The sequence below is a fragment of the Calidris pugnax genome, unplaced genomic scaffold, assembly GCF_001431845.1.
Source record: "Calidris pugnax isolate Ruff unplaced genomic scaffold, ASM143184v1 scaffold41, whole genome shotgun sequence".
NCBI classification, from domain to species: domain Eukaryota; kingdom Metazoa; phylum Chordata; class Aves; order Charadriiformes; family Scolopacidae; genus Calidris; species Calidris pugnax.
The window spans coordinates 24,433,503-24,457,684 of NW_015094509.1; the positions used below are offsets into that span (position 1 = coordinate 24,433,503).

At 40.8% G+C, this 24,182-nt stretch overlaps 1 protein-coding gene across 1 annotated transcript in view; it reads right to left on the reverse strand.

Moving 5' to 3' along the window:
- Positions 1 to 24,182, reverse strand: part of ZFAT (zinc finger and AT-hook domain containing) — a 112,432-nt gene that overhangs the window by 80,989 nt on the left and 7,261 nt on the right. The window lies entirely within an intron of this gene.

Genomic DNA, 24,182 nt, shown 5'->3' on the forward strand with positions numbered 1-24,182 from the left:
CGGGTCTCCTGAGGCGCACCCCGGGGCTGAGAGGGGCCGGGATCCCGGGGAGAGGGGTTGGATACGCGGACATGAGGGGGGGAATCTCCTCCGGTCACCGGCCGAGCCCCTGTTGGCCCGAGGCTCTCCCCGCTGGGGTGAAGCCCCCCCGCCCCTCTCCACCGCCCGGGCCACCGGAGCAGCCTCATCCCTGCCCCAGGGCCCTGAGGAGGATGGGGTTTCTGTCACACGTCTGAAAAGACGCTTCATACTCACGCTGCCCTTCGATACCGAAGCCGTTTTCATTTCCCACCGATAATTAACAATCGTGTGCCTTGGATTAAGCTGCTCATTTGCTACAATATAATTGGATTATTTGAAGGAAAATACAATTTCCACCATGCTAACAAGTATGTAAACATTTGTGGTGTAGTTCAGGTGGATATTCAGCCTCATGCCTAAGACCACAACTGTTCTATAAGTTTATTCTTACCTGAGTGCACCTCACAAGTTTTACATTTGCCTCAGCAAGCTGTGTACCAGCGTGTATCAACATGCTCATTTTTTTTGATTCAGCTCCTAATTTATTAATTTGGGTATTGAATTTTTTTTTAGGATTTCTTTCTTGATAGGAGCTTGAAGACAGGTACTTCCAGGGCACAGCACAACTCATGCTGCTAGAATCCTGATAAACACTCACTTCTGCATCATGTTTTTCTGTTTTATTGGGTTTTTTTGTTTTGCTTTAACAACCACTGAATACCAGCTTTATCACTTTCACTCTTAAATAATCATAAATGTTGTTTGCCTTCAATATTAGTGAATTTAATCCTGAATTCCATAGTGTCACTGTAGTTAATTTCAGTACAAATGACTGTGTAGGAATCTCATTATCTTTCCTAAATATTAACAGTATTACATTATTTTCTTGTCATACTGCAGATGTAGTCAATTAAGTGTAAAGAGTAAAACTTGTGAAAGCAAGAATTCATTTCATTATCAGTTACAGTAATAAACTTAAATAATTTCCTTTTGTAAGAGAAAAAATGTGTACATATTAACTGAGAAATAGCTTATAAAATACTTTTAAACATCACTGATTATATACTTGTGACAAGCAAAATTCAGCCACAAGCAGACTGCCGCAAAACCTATATATTTCTTAGTCCGACAAAACATTTTTTAACCTGTATGATGATCCAGATCATAAATGTTCACTCCAGAGCCCCAGACCTGATTCACTACAGCTCTGAAGCTGAGCCATCTCTGCCATCACCGGCCATTTTCTGACCATTTATACTGTATTCCAATCTGCAATTTTCCTCCCTTTAATTTTCTTTCTTTTTTTTTCTAGCCTTCTCTGCCGGATGCTAAAATAATTAGGAGCTGACAGCCAGCCTCACAGTTTTATCCCCTTCCTTTATTCTTGTAAGAGTGTTTTGGCCTGGACAGAAGAATCCGTCACGTACAAGGGCTCAATGAAGCAAACGCCCTTAGACCAGACATGAAAGATGACAGCAAACAGGCTGCAGCTTACATGTGTGACAGGGTGAGTGTGAGGAAGTCAGATCATTTGTGTGTCACACAAAGTCACCTCTCCTCACTGGTGGTACAGCAGTCACAGCATAAAGAGTCTTCTGTTGAGTTTTGCTCCCTTAGTTGCTACAGATGCAGATTGAAAGTACAGAGAAAGGTTACTGCCGAGGCGAGCTTGGCCGGAACCAGCCTGAGCCCTGGGCCCCAGCAGAAAGGCTTTGGCTGAGCAGCTGTACTCTACCAGTGTTCACCCCACCAGTATTCCTCTTCTCAGAATGACTTACATGAGACACCTAATACAGAATTTATGTCAGGGACTCAAACACAAGGCAGAAGGGAAGGAAGGCCAGACCTTTCCAGAGGCTGTGGTCATGCTCCTCTGCTAATTTACTTAATTTGTCCCCTCTGACCTGAATGACAGAACAACATTATAGCAGGCACGCATGGATATTCTGACCTGATGAGAAGCAAAGCTTAGGAGTCTGCCTTTGTGCTTAGCTTGTTGTCTTGACTCACCCTCTTTACCTTCTTTGAGGGCACCAGAGCTATGGAACAGGCTGCCCAGAGAGGCTGTGGAGTGTTCTTCTCTGGAGATATTCAAAACCCACCTGGATATTGTCTTGTCCAACCTGCTCTGGGTGACCCTGCTTTGGCAGGGGGTTGGACTAGATGATTTCTGAAGATCTCTTCCAACCCCTACCATTCTGTGATTCTGGACTCCTAGTGCCCGTTTTTTCCCCTCTTCCCATCCCTGCTCACTGCTGCACCTCCCATCCTTTAGAGAACGTTTGCTACTTGGAGCAATAAAGATGAAAGCACATGCCTGCTCAGGCACTCGCCACCCAAGAAAGGAAAGGTCTGTGCTCTTTTTAGGACATGAGTAATATCCATCCTCACCTTGGCATTGAAAGAACATTCTCTGGTCCTTGAGTCACCAACCCTCACTATGGCAAGTAGGGTGGATTCTTCTGCCAAGAAAAGTGCTTGTCCCAAATCTTTCACATAGTTAGAACCGCTGGTTGTGCATCAGTATGACACATGGTTTGTTACTTTTTTACATAGTTATTTCATACAGTTCTACTTTGCACAATGTCAAGCTTGTGTAAAAGGCCACGTTAATAAAGGCTTTTTCTTTACCAAAGGCAAAAAACCCAGAGCTGGAATGTCTGAGCTTTGGTGTCTGGCCTTGTCAAAATGTGCTGGGGGCTCTGTCTGTCAGAGGTGAGGAGAGAACGGCGATCATGGCCGGGGTGCCTGGCCAGGGCACAGAGCCAGATTAAAGCAAAGGCTTTGCAACTCTGAATCACAATTTCCACAGCTTAAACAAAAATACCCTCAAGTTCTTCCAGAAGCTCCACCATATTAAAGCCCACATAACTCACCACCAGAATGAGTTCAGATGCACCACACAGGACAGCTGATCCAGCCAACAGGAGAACTAGCATCAGCTGTAAGTCCCCTCTCAAAGCAGACAACAGAAGATGGCAAGATAAAAAGGAGTTTCAGTGGTAACTTCTGAAAACAGAGCAGTATTTATGAATCTCGAGTCAGGCTCCTGAATGCAGCAAGGTCTCTAGACACTCGTTCCTTCCCTCACCTCAAGAGGGAATCTGATCCTGGTCTGTTTATCTCATTCTGTCCTGGTTTCCTTATTGACTAAATTCACAGTGCACTTTACACATGCACTCCCTGCCTGTCTTGCGTGTCTCCACGTTTGACCTCTTTAACTACCTTTCAGCTCCCAGTCCCTGTTTTCATTCACAAGTGTATCTTTCCTGTTTTCCTCAAATGCTCTTTCCAGGTACTTTCTTTCACCCTAACTTCTGTCTCGCCACTCACAGATAAGCTCCTGCACACACAAGTGTTTATCAAATACAGCTACCAGTTCCCTCTCTTCAGTTCCTTGTTGTAGCCTCCATGTCTAGCCAATCTCATTGACTTCTCCTTAGCTAACTCTCATACAATAATAACGAAAAACCCTACAGAGTGCTTAGAGAACGCAAAGTTCACATACAAAGCAAGTCAAGCATTGCGTAGGGCTTCAGCCTGCTTCTGGAGCTGGAATCCATGAAGAGAGTATCAACGCCCTTTAGTGAGGGCACAGCAGATACCGACTCCTTTTCCCACTTATGTGGTTTGTCTCTATTCACAAACAATGGGAAAAACACTTTACTGAAAATATGTTTTCACAGGTGTCATACCAGAGCGCACCTCGCTTAGCTCTTCAGTAAGAGTGGTTCCACAGAATTAAAGTAACAAAATCAATAAGAAGTTAGAATTAGTACTGCCTTGTATGGCTTTCATTTCCATTTGGTTTTGCACGAGCTATTTCTGGGAATCTTTAACATCACAGCCCTGTGTACGGCATTTGCACAGGACCTCTGACTCATTGAGCACTGTTGATGGACCTGACCTAGATATGAGTTAGGGCTACACAGCAGAGGGTTGTCTGTAAAACCAGACTCTGCCTCATTTGTTACAGAAGCTGGGATGATGCTGAGAGATAAACATGAGGCTTCACAAAGGGAAATGAGGAACAAATTTTTCAAGAGGATAATACTTTTCTCAGAGAGTTCCTTTATGATATAGAAACCGTGTTCATTAATTGTGACTTCCTCCCATCCTGGTTGCTCACCATGCCATCTTGCAGTGTGCTTTGAAAAGTATTGTGCATTTCTGTAGCTGAAAATTTCAGCATCTGTTCTTAAATGTGATAATCGCTTCCAAACCCCCTCATCCTAGATATCTTAAATTGAACACAGAAAGTTAGGGAAACTTTCTACCCTAACCTTCAATCATTCACTTTCCCTTTTTTCCCCCACAAGCATTTTGTGAAAAGCTGTTTCTGTTGAAGCAGCAAATCAATAAAAATGCCCCATAAGCCCCCATAAGAAAATTAATTAAGCCACAGGGAGGATGCAAAGCTCTATATAGGGTATAAACCAAGTACTATTTAATTGCTTAAATGAACCAGTAGTCCTGGGAGAGAAAACAGTAAATTATGTGATCATAGGCCTAAGGATCTGCAACAAAAAATATCAGCAAGAGGATAAGAAGAGAACTATGGTGACAGTTTTGACTTTGAAACTTGAAGAGCTTCCAGTGCTTAACTTTCCAAACTTACTGATTTTTATTATAATACCAGTATTTTTTAGACAAAAATCTTTTCACATTTTATGAAGTAGAATGCATAACACATTTTAACAGAAGTGCAGAATTCATAGATAGAACAAACTAATATTGTAAGAAATATTGTAAAAAAAATTATCTTCAAATCAACTTTGTGTACGCTTATTGCAGAAACCAACCCCAAATGTCTGTTGTGGTTCTTAACTAATACAAGGAATCCTACGGTACGTGTGCACTTCACTGCATCGGAGTTTGCTGCGCTCGCAAACAATTTTTTGGGGAAGTACAAAATTCTCACTGAACTCATAGTGTTGTTCTCCAATTTCATATTTTTTAGAACAGTTTGCCCAAAAAAGCAGGTTTAGACAAACAGCGAAGGAATATTCTTATCAGATCGCTTATATTCTTATAATAACACTTTACAAACTCGCTTGAAGATTTTCCCAGTTCTTTCATGACAAAGGGCATTGCAGCACGGGAGAGTCGTGAACTAAATCAGGCAATTCAGAAAGAAAGTCTTACAAATGGCAGTACTTTTATAATTTTTTTTTTCTCCTTTTGATTAGCATATCAGGAACCAGGATTTTTTTTCTCTAGGGATAAGAAGTATGTTACTGGATGTTATTTGAAGACTAAAACATTGATATACAAAATTTTTATCCTTTCATGTAGTTAAAAATATTTCAACATAACTGATCTTTGATAGAATTGTTCTTTCAAGCTGATGTGTTAATACCAATTAGTGTGTTTACGACTTGAAGCCCCCTTTGTGTGTTCCCACTTTGAGCTGCATTTCTGCTGAACTTTAAAAAAAACCTAACACTTCCCAGGTTACTGAATGCTTGGAATCAAAAATACAGATATTTACTAAAATATTTCCCAGTTTGTCAGTAGTACCGTACCATAAGTTTTAGTATTTTGCACTCCCCACCTGTCACTGCAGTTCATGTGTCCCTGCCAGTCCTCCTTGACAGTAAGTTTATTGCCATCTCACTCTCCCTGTTCTCTCTGCACCACCGAGTGCTCTACATTCAAGTTGCAAAACAATCTACATGCAAAACTTGTTTAAAAAGAGTTATTTGTAACCTGAATTAGTTCTCTCTAGCAGCCCACAGACAACTGCACTGAAACAACTGAGCAGGCAGGAGAGAGCGGGAGCAGAAGCTGTTCCGCCAGGCATCCATCCATCTCTTCTTTAATTTTAGTCAATTAAACAGGTTTTAAGCCAATCAGTGCAACTATCAGCTGTCACTTTACCCTGTAGAGACAGTCTGTGTCCATCACCTTCACCTCCAACTCAGAGACCTGGGCGAACATGTGTTACCACCCAGGGAACACATTTTATTACTTTTTAAATAAAAGTACCATTGCTTAATGAGAGCAAAAACTGAAGTTTGTTAACTAATTAAGTAGTTCTTCCTGGGTTTTGTAAATTGTTTTTCCACTAAGGGAAAACTCTAGCTATATTTACAGCTGCGGAGATATTCAACAGTGTCCATTCAAGATAGATTCTGGGAGAGGACATGAAGGAGAGCATTCTCAAAGTATTTTAAATAGATAATGTAGGAGACACGAGGTACATAATTTATTTTTCAAAAATCTGAATAAAAACATGGATTCTTCTACAGAGAAGCTCAAAGCACTGTATAAAAAAAACCAAACAAAACAACATCTAACTTTTGGTGTTTAAAGTGATTTTATCTTCACCTTCTTGTGAATAATACTGCCCTTATCCCTATTCAGTCAGTTTGATCATCTGTGTGGCAAAAGCCAGTCCACGACTACACAGGTTTAAGAGGAATTTTCAAAGCTATTCAGCACGTATTTATTACCTCACTTTTGTTTTCCCCTTGAAATCAAAGGGAAAATAACTCAAGCTGATGCTGTGTGCTTTTGGAAGTCCTACTTGAAAATGCAAAGGAGATGAATACTCAGAAATTATAGGAGTTTTTCTGGAAAGAAAAGTTGTTATTGCTTTAATATAAATGCTTCATTTTCTTTTCCACAGTATCTGTCTGGAGTAACTGTATCTGCTTGTTATTTTTATCTGCTATGTTTAATGTGGAGTTCTGTGTTTAGGGCAGCATAATTGCTGTTTTCTTGTTACAGAACATTAACTTTATGCTTCCAGTAACAACTTTATAATGAAAATGCTAATAAAAATGGGGCAGTGCAAACTGCACATGTACAAATCTCTCCAGAGCTTAGTATGAGGCTTATCATAATTCTTGCCATCTCAAGATTGTAGAGTCTACTGATACTGATTACACTGCACAGTTAATTTAAAAATTATCTCCTGCAGGCCTGAGAGAAAGGCAACAATTCTAAATAACTTCAGAAAAAAATCTATACGTACTGAAAATGCTTCTAATAAACAGATTCTAGTTTTCTCAGTGTAGCAATATAATCACTGCAGGACTCAGAAATACCCCATATTAATCACATTTCAGCTTGCAGGTTTTATACTGTTTAATCCTATTACAACTGTACAGCGTGTTTTTCCTTTGCGAGGTGATGTCAGACTATCTGGAGACAGCAGCACAGCTGGAGCACTCTGCAGATTTAAATGCTGGTTTTCCTTGTTCTTTTAAGGATTTTTTGATTGGGGGTTGCTTTCTTACACAGGCTCCTAGGAGACAAGAAATTACATTTAAAAAATGGAAGTTAAGAAGAAATGTTACTGTGTGATATTTCTTCAGTCTAGTACAAAATGAACCCCACACAGCTGGACTGGGATAGAAATGCACGTGAGAAAGCAAACTTTGCCAGAAGCTTTTCCAAATGTAGCACTGTCAAAATAGAAGATTATTTATATTTGTGCCGATGTATAAAAAATACAGTGCAACGTCCAAACAACACCCTGATTTCATTCTCTGCAATTCAGGGAAAGGGGACCAAATAGAAAAAGTAAATTCCTAGTATGAGTAGCATATTCTTAATGCTACCAAGAGACGGTGGTATTGAAAAAGACACAAAGGCAGGTGTAGAAGAGACATCTTTGTTATCGTGTTCCTGCTGGGAAAGTCGCCACAGCTCCCACTGAACAGGGAGCTATTTATAGGAGAGTAGAGCAGAGAGGAAAAACAGCACCAGTCATGCTGGGTTTGATTTATTAACTCTACAGTAGGAATTTGACAACCATGATCTACCCAAACTGCAAAATGTACAAATCTGACAGTTCCTACATGATTTGTGTGATTTTGATTTGATTAGACGTTGCATCATATGTAATGGTGGCTTCAGCAGACCACTGTTCTATTCTTAATCTTCATCAATTTTCTGCAAGATTAGCATGTCATTAAATGCTTCATACATTAAGTTCCCTCCTAGGAAACTGAGAACCACCACCACTACCTATCTAAATAATTTTAGTTCCTTCTTTAAATAATTTTTATTTATTTTTTTAAATGCACACCCAATTACCTACGTTCTCTTCTCCACGTACACTTTATTTGTGGTACTAAAATGCACGTCTCAGACTTGATTTACTGCTGGTGCTTTTTTTTTTGGTTCCAATAAGCTTAAGTAGAATGTGATCTGCCTCCATCTATCCATCAGGCTCAGTGGGAAAGGCAAGTGTAAGTTTGTTCAGAACTGATTGCTTTATTAGTAAAAATGTTTTAAAATTACAAGAAACAGTACATTACTGTATCCCCAGGACTTTCACCCAGAGAAGGGAAAAGGAAAAGTAATGGGGATAAACAAATAAAAGGTAGTTTGTTTCTTCTGTTTACGGAAAGCTCTCCTTTTTTGGTAAAAACAAAACCCTGTTAGTTATAAAATCTGACGGTTGTCTATCAAATACATGCAACGATGTTTTTAACATCAAAGTCCACTGCTCCTTCTCATATAAAATCACCACAGAATTCAGGCAGCCTGAAAGTGTAACATTCACTACCTCTATTACCTTAACTGTTTTTTTAACATAATACGGTAATTAAGAATTTCCCATTCTTGGGGATTGGAGGTGGCACTTTTCAGTGTCCTCAGCTCACAAGCAACTCCAAACCCACTTTCACCAGCATTTAAAGCCAAGGTGCTGGGCTCTGCGTCGCAGTGACCGAGGTGTGAGCATCCTTTCCTCTCCTGGCTCCACAGGGATGAGCATGATAATATATGGAAAAAATCTGCGGCTAAATTCCTCCAAGCCTCTCTGCCCACAGCTTCTCGAGGTCTTCAGAAGCATCTGGACTTTCCCACTGACTGCAGGAGGAGACTGATGGGGCTACTCGTGACCATCTAAACACCACCTAAAGGCAGCACATCCCTGCTTTTGAAAAAAGTATCAGTCTAACGTGCAGGGTTGATATCATTGATTTGCTCACTAGTCTTTGCCGATTATATTGCAACTTCCACAATTATCACAGCCTCATAATTCACTCTTCCACATAGTAAATATTGACTACAGCAAAAAATCCTTAAAAACAGAAAAGCTGTAAATAAATCCTTTTTTAGCATAATATTGCCTGACTGGCGAAAAGTCCTATCACCACCTGTTCATTCTTTGCCCATTACAAGGAGGAAAACACATGCGCTGTGCAGGGCTCGTGGAAATTTTAACCAAACACTCTCCATCTCTCTTACAGATGGATTTCGAAGGTAGTATAGAAATTGCATCACAAAATGTTTTAAGGAAAATTGACAGGTTTACAGTTTTCCTAAAATCACAAATATTGCTCCTCTTCTGAATACTGCAGCTGCTGAAATACTGCTATCAGCTACTACTGATAACAGCACTGCATTGTCTGCAGGAAGCCTGTGTACCACAAGATGCCTTCATTTCTCTAAACTCCATCTAGAGGCCCCAGGTATACTCTTAAGTTGGTATAAGCTGTTTGAATTTCCTTTTTTATTACTCCTGCAGTTTAAGCTGGTATCTTCAGGGTTCATTCTGTAATATCTCAAAAAAACAAGCAACTGCATATTCTATCTGGGATTGTTCCCTTGGCCGTGCTACCAGGGTTTTCCAAGAATGTGTATTTTCTTCCCTCCTCACTGATACAATTTAAACACACTTAACAAGTTCTTAACGCCAGTGCTCTAATGAGATAATTGCTCAAATTGGAAGGTAGAAGAAAATCACTTCTATAGCTTGCACGCCTGAATATTTCCCCTGTTTTTGGAGTGTTCTTCAGGTCATTTTCTGTTTTAACAATGAGTGAAAAATTAAGCTGTGAAGGTTTAGCTGTATCTCTTCCTTCTGCCTCACTGCTCTGTCTCTGACAGAACAGCTCAGTTGCGTAATACACGAAGTGCAGTCCCTAAAAACCATCTGCTCAGGCTGCTTTCATTAGCACATCGCATCGAGGGGTTTGAGTTTTGGGGGTTTTATTTCTGAAACACAGACACCATTGCTTAAATGACTAATAAAAGTAGACGAGTTGAGTTTCCATGTTGGTACAGGGAAGCTAATGCTAATGAATTACTCATCCCTGTCATATCTCAGCTGTCAATTTCCTAAAACTTGTTTATGATTAAACCCACTTAGATGTTACCTACGCTTCACATGCTTTACATGACTGTTTACATTTGCTCATGTTTATCTCCAGATATATTCTGAACCATAACTGAAGCCTCATTATAATCGCATTCATATTAATGAAAGCCAGAATAAAACACCTTAGAAATCAGTGAAGTCACCCAGATGTAATGGAATTTAATGGAGTCAGAGTCTGGCCTTTAGTCACAACTACAGGTTGATTAAATGCTCTCAAGTCAGCACTGCTATTCTGCAGCAAAAGCAACATCAAATCTAATTAACAGATGGGAGCTATCACTGAGCACAAGGCACTGGAAGCCATTAGTTTAGTGTGACCTCACTTGTTTTTTCTAGCAGAAATGCTGCAGCTCAAGTGAAAATTCAGGGAAGTTTGATACTCCAGGACTTTCCAGTATCCCCTCTGGAGGAAATCTGTCCAAGGAGCAGAAGAAAATTCACGTGCCTTGTGGTTCCCACACCTGCAGGTGATGTCTGCAAGAGCTTCAGTACCAAAGATGTCAATGAATGGTCAGAGCTTGCCACGACACAAACCTCCATGGTCACAGAGAAATATATGTGCCAGGCCTCTCCCTGACGCCTGAGAGGGAGCAAAGCTTCTCCTCTCCGTCACTGGGGAAACACAGGTATGATCTTTTGTCCATAAGGGCAAACTGAATCCTGCCATCTATGGCTTTGGGGAAGGCTTGAGATATTTAAAAGTCTTATGAGGAGCAGCTGAGGGACCTGGGCTTGTCCAACCTGGAGAAAAGGAGGCTGAGGGGAGACCTTATTACTCTCTAGAACTACCTGAAAGGAGATTGTAGCCAGGTGGGGGTCAGTCTCTTCACCCAAGTAACAACGAACAGGACAAGAGGAAACAGCCTCAAGTTCTGCCAGGGGAGGTTTAGATTGGATATTGGGAAAAATGTTGACACTGAAAGAGTTATAAAGCATTGGAACAGGCTGCCCAGGGGAGTGGTGGAATTGTCATCCCTGGAGGTATTTAGAAGATGGGTAGGTACAGTGATTAGAGATATGGTTTAGTGATGGGTTTTGTCAGTGTTAGGTTGACGGTTGGACTTGATAATCTGAAAGGTCCCTTCCAACCTCGACACTGGCACAAGTTGCCCAGAGAAGCTGCGGATGCCCCATCCCTGGAGGGGTTCAAGGCCAGGCTGGATGGGGCTTGGAGCAACCTGGTCTGGTGGGAGGTGTCCCTGCCCAGGGCATTGGAACTCGATGATCTTTAAGATCCCTTCACACTCTAACCATTCTATGAATGATTCTTTGTTTTGAAAGCATGTATTCTAGTAGTTAAAAAAGCCCTGGCTGTTCCTGATCAGCTCCACATGAGAAAATGAGTATGTTGTTCCCGTTTATCTTAAAACACTTTCACTTGTTCTGGCATAAATGCATATCAAATTAATCTGGAGCCATTTTTGGAACCAAAGTTCAACATAAAGCACGATGTACAAGTGAAATAATGGAAAATGTTCTTATCATGCTGCCACCCACTTCTTCTCTGGCAGCACACAGTGCACAAACTGTGGTATTTAGGCATCAGGAATGGAAAAGAAAGTCTATATATGGCAAAATTCAGCAAAACTAAAGACATGTCTGTATCTTTATGTCATCCCAAGAAGTTCAGACAAAACCAGAAGTCCAGTCCTGCCCTCCCTGGAGCTTAAACTGGCCTCAAGAGCTTTGTTTACATAATAGACTAATAATTATAAATCCCACTTACACATAGCTCCCTTGAAGAAAACAAGAATCTCTCACATTCTTGAAAATGTGGAGCAGATGTATTAACCAAAACTAAGCATCTTCTGAATGCTCCTTGATTGGAATTATAAACAACTTATTTTAAGAATAAAAAGTTGAAGTTTATTAACATGCATCAAAACAAGCATAAAAATTTTGTGATCTCTAATGCAAATCAAGCATTTTAAGGATTGACCATTAGAACTTCCAAATGATACGGTCTAACCGCGTGGGTGCAGCAACAAACAGTCCTGTATGAATTTTTTTTTCCAGTGATCAGCATAGAGCTGTCATCTAAAAACTACTCTAAAACTACCCTAAAAACTAGAGTTAAACTGTTGACTGAAAAATCTCAAACGCTGAGCGTCCTCTGAATTAAAACTAACATTACATACACAATCCTCTTAAAAAATTTAGTTCTGAATTTTAGCACTTCTTTCCTTCCCTTGGTTTCTAATTTGGAGGTAACTTTTCTAGTAAAGAAACCTCTATATATTTAAAAATGACAGTTTTTTTTTTTTTTGTTGGGTTATTTTTGGTGATGTTCTTCGATTTTTAATCAGCTTTAGCAAATAAAAATTGGGAAGGAACAGGAAATTTAAGATACAAAGGAGGAGAACAGGTTGCTTCAGTTAAGACAGCCATTTGGCGTTTTTTTTTTTCCTTTTTTCAGCTTCTCAGAGAAAAACGAAGCAGCGATTTTTCAGAGAGTGCATCCCAGCCCCACCTGCGGTTTTCACTTCACTTCATTGGGTGTCTTGAAGCAGAAGCCAACAGATGTTCTCTTGGACCTGGCCTCTGGCACCGACACCACGCACTAGTGCCTCTGACCTGAAAACTCTATTAAATTACCTTTTCCCCCCCCTCCTTGCACAGATCCCATCTTTTGGAGAGCTCCAGTTTGCTTCTCGTTTTCCCGCCTCTATCCCACACCTCCGGCTTTTCTCACAGACTGTAATTTATGCAGGCAGGGGCAGGGGGTGTTTCTCTATTTAATAGCAGAAGCAGGATTTCATTAGCACTTCTCTGAAGGCATCTGTAGGACGTTTGTGTCTCCCGCTGACAGAGCCAGGGCGTGTGATGACACCGGGGGTACTGGAATGTTCTCTCTCCGCTGCAGGCAGGAGGAGGGAAGCACCTACAGGAGCTACGGCAGGAGGTGTAACGGGATGGGCAAGACGTGGTGTGCAGTGGGCACAAAAAAAAATCCCATTTCATAAGATCATACTCAACTCGAACAGAAATAACACTTCTGTTGGCTATTAATACTCTAAATTGGAGTCCGGGTTAAGGAGCTTCGCAAGCTTACACATTCCTTACAGCCTGAAACATCTCCAAACCCAATTATTTCTAGATCACATTTTCGACTAGTTGGTAATCAGTTCAAGTAATTTATTAATATTTGGGGAAATGTGTTTATAAAAAAAAGAGCATTAGGCTATGCACTTAATGTATACGTTTTCAGCATGTTTCCCAGAGCCTTAAGTAAACAGAGCTGAGTTCACAAAGCGTCTTTCATCCCTGCCTCCTCCCTCCTTTCCTGTCACACAAAGATAAGGCTTGTGTAAAGTTTGGAAAAATAATTTTTCACTTTATTAAAACAGCAGATTTTTTAAGATAGATCTATCTTCGTAAGCCATATTGTTTACAGGAAATTATTCCTCTCCTGAGAAAGCGATGTTATCCGACAACAAACGAGCCAGACTGACATGAACTGCGTTTCCTTCATTCTGCTGCCCGGGCCCGGGCGCTGCTCCGAGGGCCAGGGCTTTCCAAAGAGGCAGAGAAGAGAGAAAAATCAAACGCAGAGCGTTCCCCAACTGGCTGAACAGACGTCAGCCTCAGCGCCAAGAGTCCCACTACTCAAAATTCAACTGCTGTAGAACCATGGGGGAGTTTTAAGTAGTTTTAACTCTGCCCTGATTCACCCCACGGCCAGAACCCCGATAAAAGGTGAACTCTGCTGGTTTCGCGCTGGCACAGCTGGTTAAGAGGGATGCTCTGAATTACTGGGAGAACAATCAGTGGATGCACAGACAAGAAAAGCGGGCATCAACGTGCTTTTATTTACATCAGTGTTTGGATTTTTAGCATAAGACAGAACTAGGAGGAATTAAACAGAAGAGTAAATGCATGTTTTCAAAACTGCCATGAAAATACACATTAATTGTGCCTGTGTGTTTTTCAAAAGAAAGAGAATTTTCAAAATAATTTAATTTTTAACTAATATTTAAGTGACTTACCGTTGCCACCACATCTATGTAAAACTTTCAGACAACCTTATAACTCACACACACTGTATCCTTTTCCCAGCAGTTACACAATTCTAGTTTATGCCATCACCGGCGCCACAGAATTATGACTTTTCTGTCTAAAAAGCACCAACACAATGGCAGAAAAAAGTGAATTACGTGATTTAAAACAGAGATTCAGATTCCGCAGTGGGATTTTATGCTTGGAATCTCTGAACACGTGTTCTAGAAGTTTAACTTTTTTACTTTAGCACAAACGAGACTGACAAACATCCCCCAACAAACGCGGCTGAGGAGGAACAGCACCAGAATTTTTAGTTTTAGCAATTTTAACATTTTACTCCCACTTAGTTTTTAAGTGCTTTTAAGTACCTACTTTTTTAAAAAGCAATCACAACCCTTCTTTCTAAAATAAAACAAGAGCAAGACTCTCATTCTGCTCATACTTCTCTTTCTGCAATATGAATTCTGTATCACAAATGCATTTCAAACCTGCTGAAACACCAGATACACATCCCCATCGATCTGCTCAGATTGTTCACCTGCTCTCCATGCTACCCATTAAATTAGCTCTGGGTAGAGGCAGTCACTGAAAAGATGACTCTTCACACCTCTTGGATGGCAGCAACGTTGATTTTAGGATTCCTTCTTTTGCTTTTTTTTTTGCTTTTTTTTTTTTTTTTTTTTTTTTTCCACTCCCCTTCTCCCCGCAAATTTTTTTTTTTTTTTTTTTTTTTTTTTTTTTTTTTTTGCCACTGCACTGTCCCATGGCAACCCACCAGGCACCAACCCAGGGAACTGACCTGGACTGACAAAGAAGAGCAAGAGCATTTCCCTGCCCTCTCGGGGATGTAACAGGTCCGTGTCCAGCCACACGCACACACTACCGTCAAAATCCAGCATTGCCAGAGCGTGGCAACTCAGTGGGAGGCTTTTTTGGGATGGAGAGAAGAGACACACCACCAACGTGGAGTGAAGTTCTCTCAGACACAGTCAGGGGTGCCATGAGGCATCTAACTGTGAGGAATAGAGCAGATCTTTTCTAGAGATAAACTTTTCTAACAACATGATGTCTCCTGAGGGGGACAACTCACATGCCTCATACTTCCTGAGCTCAACCCCAACTGGACAAGTCAAGAGTTTTGTACCAAATAAACAGATGCATTAAATCAAAATCTGGTAGGACTTCTCTTTTTACATACAGCCATGCCCACACAGCACATCCACGGCTGCTCTGCAGCCTTCACACACCAGAATTCCCTGCAAATCAACACATCCATGGCTTCCATCGGGAGTAGGAACGGGATTCCAGGAGATGACATGAGGTAAGAAGAGTTACAAGGGAAGCAAAAGGTGCTCGTCTCCTTCCTTGTTCTCCCAGCCAGATTTTCCCCATCAAAATGAGATGGTTCTCATTTTGTTAGATATAAAAGGCAACGGGAATGGTTAAATCTTAGTATTTTTACTACTTTAAGAAACTGTTTGGGTTTTTTTAGCATTACCCTTTTCCTCTTTTGACAGTCAGCAAGTAGATAACATGAAATAAATCACTGCTGCAATTGAGAATTGACCATTCAGTATCAGATTTTAGGTTATTTCCCTATCATCAGGCTATCCCAGGGGAACTAAAGGCATCAAAAGTTACTTTTCAAGCCAAAAATGTGTTATCGGAGTTTATTTGCAATTAGAAAAAGATACAGATTTCATCCATTAAAGACTGCTTCACAATAAACATGCCTTTATATAGTCGACATAAATCATAATTGCGAGTATTAAGGCATTTATAGAAATACATACTACTTCCACAGAAATGACAGTATTTGCAATACAATAAGCTTATTTGAATACTACTGAAAAATATAGTATTCCGTTCTTGCCAACATGTCCCTCGGTCCCTGAGGAAAGCTGCCTTTCCAAGTCAGTTGAAGTAAACATCCACCCCCCAGCCCTGCCACGTGTTATAGCTGAGTGTAGGATGTTTACAGGAACTAAAAATTAGCTTAAAAACCTAAATACAGCATTGGCTTTCAAGATATCCAAAAATGAATCTGCACAGACATATTTCAGTATATTCTGTGAGCTACAATTTGTGCAACTCGTAAGGCACACACAACGCTAATTAAGCCTTACTAACATTATGAAGTCAGAACACCAGTTTTTAACAGTTAAATCTTCTATCAGAAGACAGCAATACACATGTACAGTCCTTGTAGGGGTAGAAGGAGGAAAAGAAAGTCTCTGGCAGCCCGTGGAGATGATTGTTCTGGTGAACTTACCTGCCAAGGCCTTAGACGCCTTCCAGAAAACTCAAATTCAAGTAATTTTCAAAATTGAAACTCAACACCAAAACACATACGGGAGATTAACAGGGTGGTACAAACTGGGTAACAGTCCTCAAAGATGTCCACCTCAGACCGTTTAGGCAAAAAAAAAAAAAAAAAAAAAAAAAAAAGGGGGGAGTCAGTCACATCTACCCTTAATGTTGCACTTTGGTACGCTGTCAAGTGTTACTACTTATCAACACACGATGGCAGTAATAGTCCATAAAATGATTAGTCGAAGACACATTAGTAAAAATCTCTCTTTCGCCTGTTTTCTAGAGCTAGCTACAGATTTTGTTTATGAATCTTGACGGTTACTGAGCTCAGCTCCACAGAGGAATGAAACCGTTTAGGAAAAAAAAAAAAAAAAAAAAAAATGGTGGTGAACCTTTCAAGTGTTTTCTTAGTGTGCCAAGTTCTACACAGCTCTTGGTGTTACATTGGTTCATCTTCCTGTTTGTATTTTCTTAAACTAATTCCCATTCCTCCTCTAGAACTTTTTCAAGGCACTTTTATTATTTCAATCTTTTTCATTCTTATTTTCCTCCACACGGACTTAGTTACCCAGAAATACAAGTCACTGTAACAGCCAGAGAGCAGAACGCTATTACTTTGGCTCCCAGGTCTTATCTTTGATTTTACAGGTAATGTTTAATTTAACGTCTACAGTCTCAAACAAAGAGAAAGTCCAGAAGAAGAATGCTTCAGTGAACTTGGCAGCCAAGAGGCCAAGCCTCAGCCTTCCCAAAGCGCTTGTCTGAGCAGGTGTTTTGCAGATTTACTGGGCAGCAGGAACCACAGATGCAGATTATTTCATAGGCAGAGGAGCCCTCCAAGTATTTAACAGTTGTTCTTTGTATGAAAAAAAACCAGGAGCTCAAGCATTCCTGCCGAATACAGCTGCGAGTTCACAGCACAGGAAGACACTGCTTCATGGAGACCAGCCTGAACTCACCGAGGACTTTCACGTATTGCTTTTAAGTGCTTTTAAAAACCACCCAGAGGAACAATCACAGGCAACTAACCCGGACCCCAAACCCTGGTCTTCACAGACACTTCACTTCCTTGCCAAGTGAGGAACCTCTGTTTTCTCCCAGGCTTCCATTTCCAAAGGAAACTGGAGGTTGCACCTGCAGATACAGCGTACAACAGTCTGGCCTCCGCACCACCAGCCTGGTCTTCATTCAGGTATTGTCCTCCACTTCCAAACCAGTGCACTGCAAACCATCAGACTGATCCACAGCTCCCTATAATCCAGGCTTGAGGTTAATGAGGTGGAGAATCCTGCTTGGTGACCACCAGGCTGATGTGACAGGTCTTCCTCTCCTGTTCCCAAAACTCATTACAGTTGTGGCCCTGGGCTGCCTCATTCTTCAACTCTGGCTTCAACACCTCCTGCCCAGAGCCTGCTGAGTTCCCCCCATCCCTTCCCAGCAACCCCAGCTCTGCCAGCTCACCTGGCACCACGGCACAAACATGTGTCTGGACACCTTTTTAACAGACCTCACATTCTTCAGGAGAAAACAGCCATGTTGGAGACCTGGGAAGTTGTTCAGTACTTTGTATTTCACGGATAGAAAAAGGAGATCCTTGTATTTCAAGCACTTGGCAAAAAAACCTCACACAAACCAAAATGCGGTGTGGTTTTTTCAAATTTATTTATTTCCTGCAGTTACAAGCCACTTCAGTTTGTTTTCACGTGAAGACACAGGACAGCTGTGTTTGAGTGCATCTATTAGACACCGGTACAATAAAAACGTGCAAATAAGAAAAATTCCCCAAGACTGGACCCACAAACTGGACATGAACAAGGCTTAGAGTGAAAAAACCCCACACTGTTGTTATCTGGCCCATGGAAAGGCCAGGACAGCACCAACCAAAGCATCTACCAGATTAATGAGGAGATAACGAGGTTACTTTGATCATTCACAGAAGTTTGTTAACACAGAACACTTCCTTTCTTCTAAGTCCAAATCTACACAGAACGGGAAATGCTGAATATTTACAGCAAAGAAAGGTCTGAAAACAACTACCAGCACCCTTTTTTTTTTTAAAGAAATCAAGCTTCTGCTTCGAAGTCCTTTTTTTCAATACACCTCCAGGAATTCTCAAGCCAAATGTAATATTTAAAAAAACCCCATGATTTTACCTGAGACTGTATTAAGTGTGCAAGTTGCTTAAAAAACATATCTTTGTGGAGGTGCTGGCGATGAGTTAGGTCAATAAATAAGTTGAACACCTTCTGTCACCACAGGTGTCCCTGTGTCACCAGGCAGAACACCCAGGGAACAGGAACACGATAGTTACAGTCAGGGGACCATCCCAGAAGAAGAATGGATGTCCTTGGTTCATGTTTGGTCACTCACCACCTGCCTGAAAATCATTACCTTTCCAGTGCTCGTTAGTCCAGCTTTCCCAGGACTAAGAAATCCTAAAAGTTTTCATTCTGATAAGTTAAAGAGAAAACATTTCACTTTCTGAGCGTTTGGATAATCTTCTTTTACAGAATCACCACAGCAAAGTTGAACAAATACTACCTATTATCAATTAAATTCAACAAAGTCTCTTTCTTATCAGTATTAGGAAATAAAAATATAACATTTTAGGAGGGGGAAGAATGGAGAGTGGAAGTAGCACAAGAATATTTTCTGTCTGGGCAGTGGCAGAAGTTACTCACAGAAGCCACTCCTGAAGGATTTTTTGCAGAGCTGTTCCTGTCGCTTTAAGTCCTTTTGGAACTGAATCACTGGAGAGTTAGTTCTGAGGAAGGACTTTCAAAAGCCGTTATTTACATGAAAAATAAACCTTTGTAGCGCTGTGGTGGGGGGTAGCACAAACCAAGATGACCATACCACAAGGCAGTGCGCACGCTATGCATTGTTAGCACAAAAATACATCCTCTGTCATATTCTTAACCTTTATTTTGGCCTTGGGTTCCGTCCAGCTCACAAACAATGTGAGCACCACCCACTCATAGGAGACTCAGAACATGGAATTTCAGAGAAAAACAACAAAAAGCAAGGCACACAAAATAAAACGCCTGCTAAGTATTTGACAGAAGTTATAATAATTTTCCCTAAGAGTAATAAGTAACAGAAGCTGCTGAACCAGACGATTCATACAGCAAGTCCCGTTTATGGATAATTGCACAGGAAATTCACCACCACGAGCCGTTACGTCCCGGTGAAGCCCAATTCCGTGGCTCACACCACAGCCAAGAACCCTGCCCCGAGCCACACACCCCCAACAGCTCGGTACCCACACCCCAGGTGTCCAAGAAATCACACCCACACTACTAATAGCAATCACATTAATTCATCTGGAGGAAATTCAACTGTATCTATAGAAAGTGTTAAAAAAAAAAATATATATATATACGCACAGATGTATTTATGAGAGCTTTTCCTTCCGCTGCTGCCCAAGGATGGCCAGGTGCAGCAAACATCTGACTGAAAGCTAGGCCTGGTACAGCTTCCAGTCGGGGATGTTTACAGCAACAGACCACTACGCATCGCTGCGGCTCCCCCAGCGCAGAGCAGCCCGGCACCTTCACAGGAGGGGAGAGAAAAAAAAGAAAAGAAAAGATTTAAGACACAATTCCGGAACATTCCAGCCCATTACTGCTCAGCTAATTCCAAAAAAAAACCAACCTTGTGTTTACATTCAGTAACAAAAACACAGTTCTAGATTCTCAACTTACATTAAAATAACAAAGTTTCTAAATGCAATATTAAAAGATAGAATACAAATTCTCAAATTTTGATATAAGACCTCTTTAGGTTCAAGTGTACTTATTTTAATATATGCTATTTATACATGTAAAATATATATGAATAAAACAGATTATCATGGTTTTAAAGATCCCTTGACTTTACTTGCCCATACCCTCATTCCTGAAGCGCTCAAAAATAAACAGATTTCTGCTTCGGTCGCCACCCTTACATAATTATTTATATTTTTAAGTAAAGCTATACACAAAATTAAAACCAGTAGCAAAACAAGCCATGTTCACAATAAAGAAAATATGAGAAACACAAGCTAGACAGAATTCTGAAAACATTTACTTTCAGTGTCAGAATCCTACCTGATCAGTTTAAAGCTCTATTATGATCTACTAATTAAAAAAAAAAAAAAAGGAAAAAAACCAACCCCCAAACCCAAACCCGTTTCTCTCTGGGTGAGCAGTAAAGGAGAAGGTCAGAGTGGGAGGGAAAATAAGAACAGCCTCAGGATAAAGCATTTTGCTTCCCAAGTTCAACAAGTCACTATCAGAACTCCCACCAGACTCTTACTCTGTTCTGCAACAACCAGTTTCCTCTAAATTAAAAAAACCTTAAGAATATTTAATACTTACAATGCTTAACATTGAGAGAGGAAATAATAAATTACTTTGGTTTAAATGAAGTGCATTGCACTGAGCTGTTGCATATTGTCCTAACGCTCCCTTTCCCCACCACACTGCACAGAAGTAACCCCAAAAGCCACAATTCAAAGGACTCCTGGGGGGCTCCTGCTGTTGCAAAAGCTCCCCCCGGTCTTTGCGGTGGATGGGGAGGGTCTGAAACTCCTAACAGCCAAATTTTTTAAATAAAACCATATAACTCTGGCTCAATCGTATTCACATGATACTTATATGCCTTAATTTCGCAGTTTAGAGTGGAATATCTTCCTTTTGCTAACAGAACTGCAAGCAGATTGATGACATATTCCCCTTTAGCAGTCTTTATCCCTTCAGGAAGAAAAGAATTTTCCAAGGAAGAAGTTTTTGACTGCCAGATTATCTGTAGACTTCAGCAATTTAAGGGTGCTTCTTCTGGGGGTTTCTGTTTAGGCCTCCCCAGCAGCTCATTAAAAAAAAAAAAAATTATGACAAGGAATTTAAAATTGAAGAAAAACTACAATAATCAAGATTAGTGTTCCAAAAAACCAATCACATCCAGTTTTCAAACAAAGGTTTCCTCCCGAGACACGAAAAACTGGTGAGCAGTAAGTGAATGTAGTTATTAGAGCAGTACGCCAAGATTAACGAGGAAGCTGCATGCAGTCACTATGGATACCATGCTGACCTTCATTATTTTTGAGAATAAATAGTTAAAAAGCCAGTGGTCATTTGCAACAAAGGCCTCTTCAGGCTGTTCCAAAACTGAAAATTCCTATTTTACATTGGAAAGAAATGGGCTATTTCATGCAGAGGTAGGCACATGGTATTTGACTAATTAGGCTGCTGAGCATTAAGTTGCAATGAACCATTTCCTATACTGCTTTCCTTTAACACTTACTTCTTAAGGAATAACGAAGGTTACTACAATGTCACCTGCCCAGAGAGAACACACTCCCCACAACCTCCTTTTGGTTTCAGGTGGGAATCATCACAAAATAGCCAACATACGTGACAGTGCCTTGCTGCTTTATCAAACTCACCGTCAACTACAAATACCCACACAGCATCTTGGATAAAAGGAGTGGATTTTTTCCTTTCCAAATGTGGTGTTTAAAAAAGGTAGAGGCGTTACAGATCCCTTTGTACAGCCACATGCTTGAAAGTTACAACTTCTATAAAAGTTCAATCAAAATTGAAGCCATGTATTTATTAAGAAGCATCTTCAGCTATTTTCCCAAACACTTTCTTTTTTTAAAGAAACATAAGCAGATAGGGCACTCCAGCTTTCCTTAAAGGCACTGCCCTTCCATAAAGCTTAAAAACACCGAAAACAGGATTTATTCTAATGTCATCACAAACTGAAGAACATTGACTGCTGGCTTCTGTTAATGCCTTTACCTCTTCTTAACAATAGCAATTAAGATCATTCTTTGAAGCTTGAAATCCCCTCCTAACTCCACCTGGAGAGAACACGCAGAACGATGCAAATCTTTAGGACTACATGAAGTTCTTCTGACACAGGAAACATAATTATTTGTCATTTTCCAACAGCAATGTATGATCACCCGCCTTGGAACTGTTCTTCAGCTCTCAATACTCCAGAATAACTAAAACCAGTTTAATACTAAAAAAGGGACACTATTATGACACCTAGAATTTGCCTTTGAGCTCAACAAGAGAGGAGGAAGGAGGGGAGGAAGGAGAAAGGCAGAGGGCAAAGAGTAAAGCAGCTGAAGAGAGTTTCTTCCTTCTCTTCTCCCCACCTTTTAAGGTGCCCTCGCTCTACAGCCAGCACGACCACTGCCACTCATTGAATGTGAAGCTTTGGTTGTCACATACAGTCAAATGTAAATCTCAGAATGATTTGGGTTGGAAGGGACCTTAAAGATCATTGAGTTCCAACCCCCCTGCCATGGACAGGGACACCTCCCACCAGACCAGGTTGCTCCAAGCCCCATCCAGCCTGGCCTTGAATACCTCCAGAGATGGGGCATCCACAGCTTCACTGGGCAACCTGTTCCAGTGCCTCACCACCCTCACATGGAAGAATTTCTTCCTGATATCTAATCTAAATCTACCCTCTTCCAGTTTAAAACCATTATCCCTCATCCCATCACTCCCGGATGGCCGTTAGAAGGTCTCCCCAGAGAATGAAGCCCAAGGAGTGAGTTGGTGCACGCATGCTCATGTGTGTGTTGGAGTCAAGGTCTTGCCAAGCCCCTCTATGAGCCAAAGCAGATCAGCCCCAGGTGCCTGATGCAAGCAAAAAAGTGACTCCAACTGTCAAGGGAGACAGATGCTCACCATCGCGCTCAGATTTTTTGAGGTCATGTGTCTTGGACAGAACAGAATTGAGAATTAAACATTTAATCCTAAACATAAAAAAGGAATCTTGAACTGCACACAAGTTTAAAAAAATCGTAGGAAGAACTTCATTGTGGAAATCAACAGCCAGCATTCACCAATTTTCCAGTAGTTAAATCTGGATTTTAAAATAATTCCACAGTATACTAAAATACAGTCTGTGTAAAGATTAATACTACATGAATTGATCTGCTCTCGGTATGTTCTTTTCTCCCTCCCCCACAAACTGCTCCTAAGTATAAATCTAGACAAAAACCATAAATACATCCAAACATTTGTTGTTTAGTATAAGTTAAAAAAGGGAAAGGACCTAGTAATGTAATTATACCTAACAATTTAAATACAAACCCATTTCTCTGATACTACAGTTAAGTAGCCAGAGCAGAATATATACTCAAAGTCCCTATTTGTCTTTGGTGGTGGTGAGGTAATCGGGGAGGGAAGAACAACTTCTTTTCACTAGACAGTTTATTTCTAAACTAAATGCTCTAAGAAAATTATCCATCTCTGAAGTATGAAGCGATTAAATTCTCACCATTTTTACGTATTTTTAACTAGCGATATATGTTCACATGCATTTTTATTCCACTTTTTCAGGGCTCACAAAGGATAAATTAAGCTGTTTGCCCTGGCTCACAGGACGTGTCTGAATCAGCAGTACATTTTCAGACCCGGGGCGCAGACGTAATCCCGGCCACATCATCCATCCCCGGCAGCACTCGTGTCACGTGGTGACTCAGGCGCCTGCTACTGCCTTGGATATCGACTGGATGTTGTAGGGAGCCTCTGACACCCACAGAGAGCAGAAATTAACATCCCAGGATGGATTCTGCTGCAGAAGGAAGCGTACGTAAGTAGCTTTAACACTGCATTTCCTGTGTATTTTCAGGAAAAGCGCACACCCTGCTTCCTTTGGTCACTAATACACAAGCAGTACAACTAGCAATTTCAGTGTAAGAGGAATGATTGGTTTTTTTTTT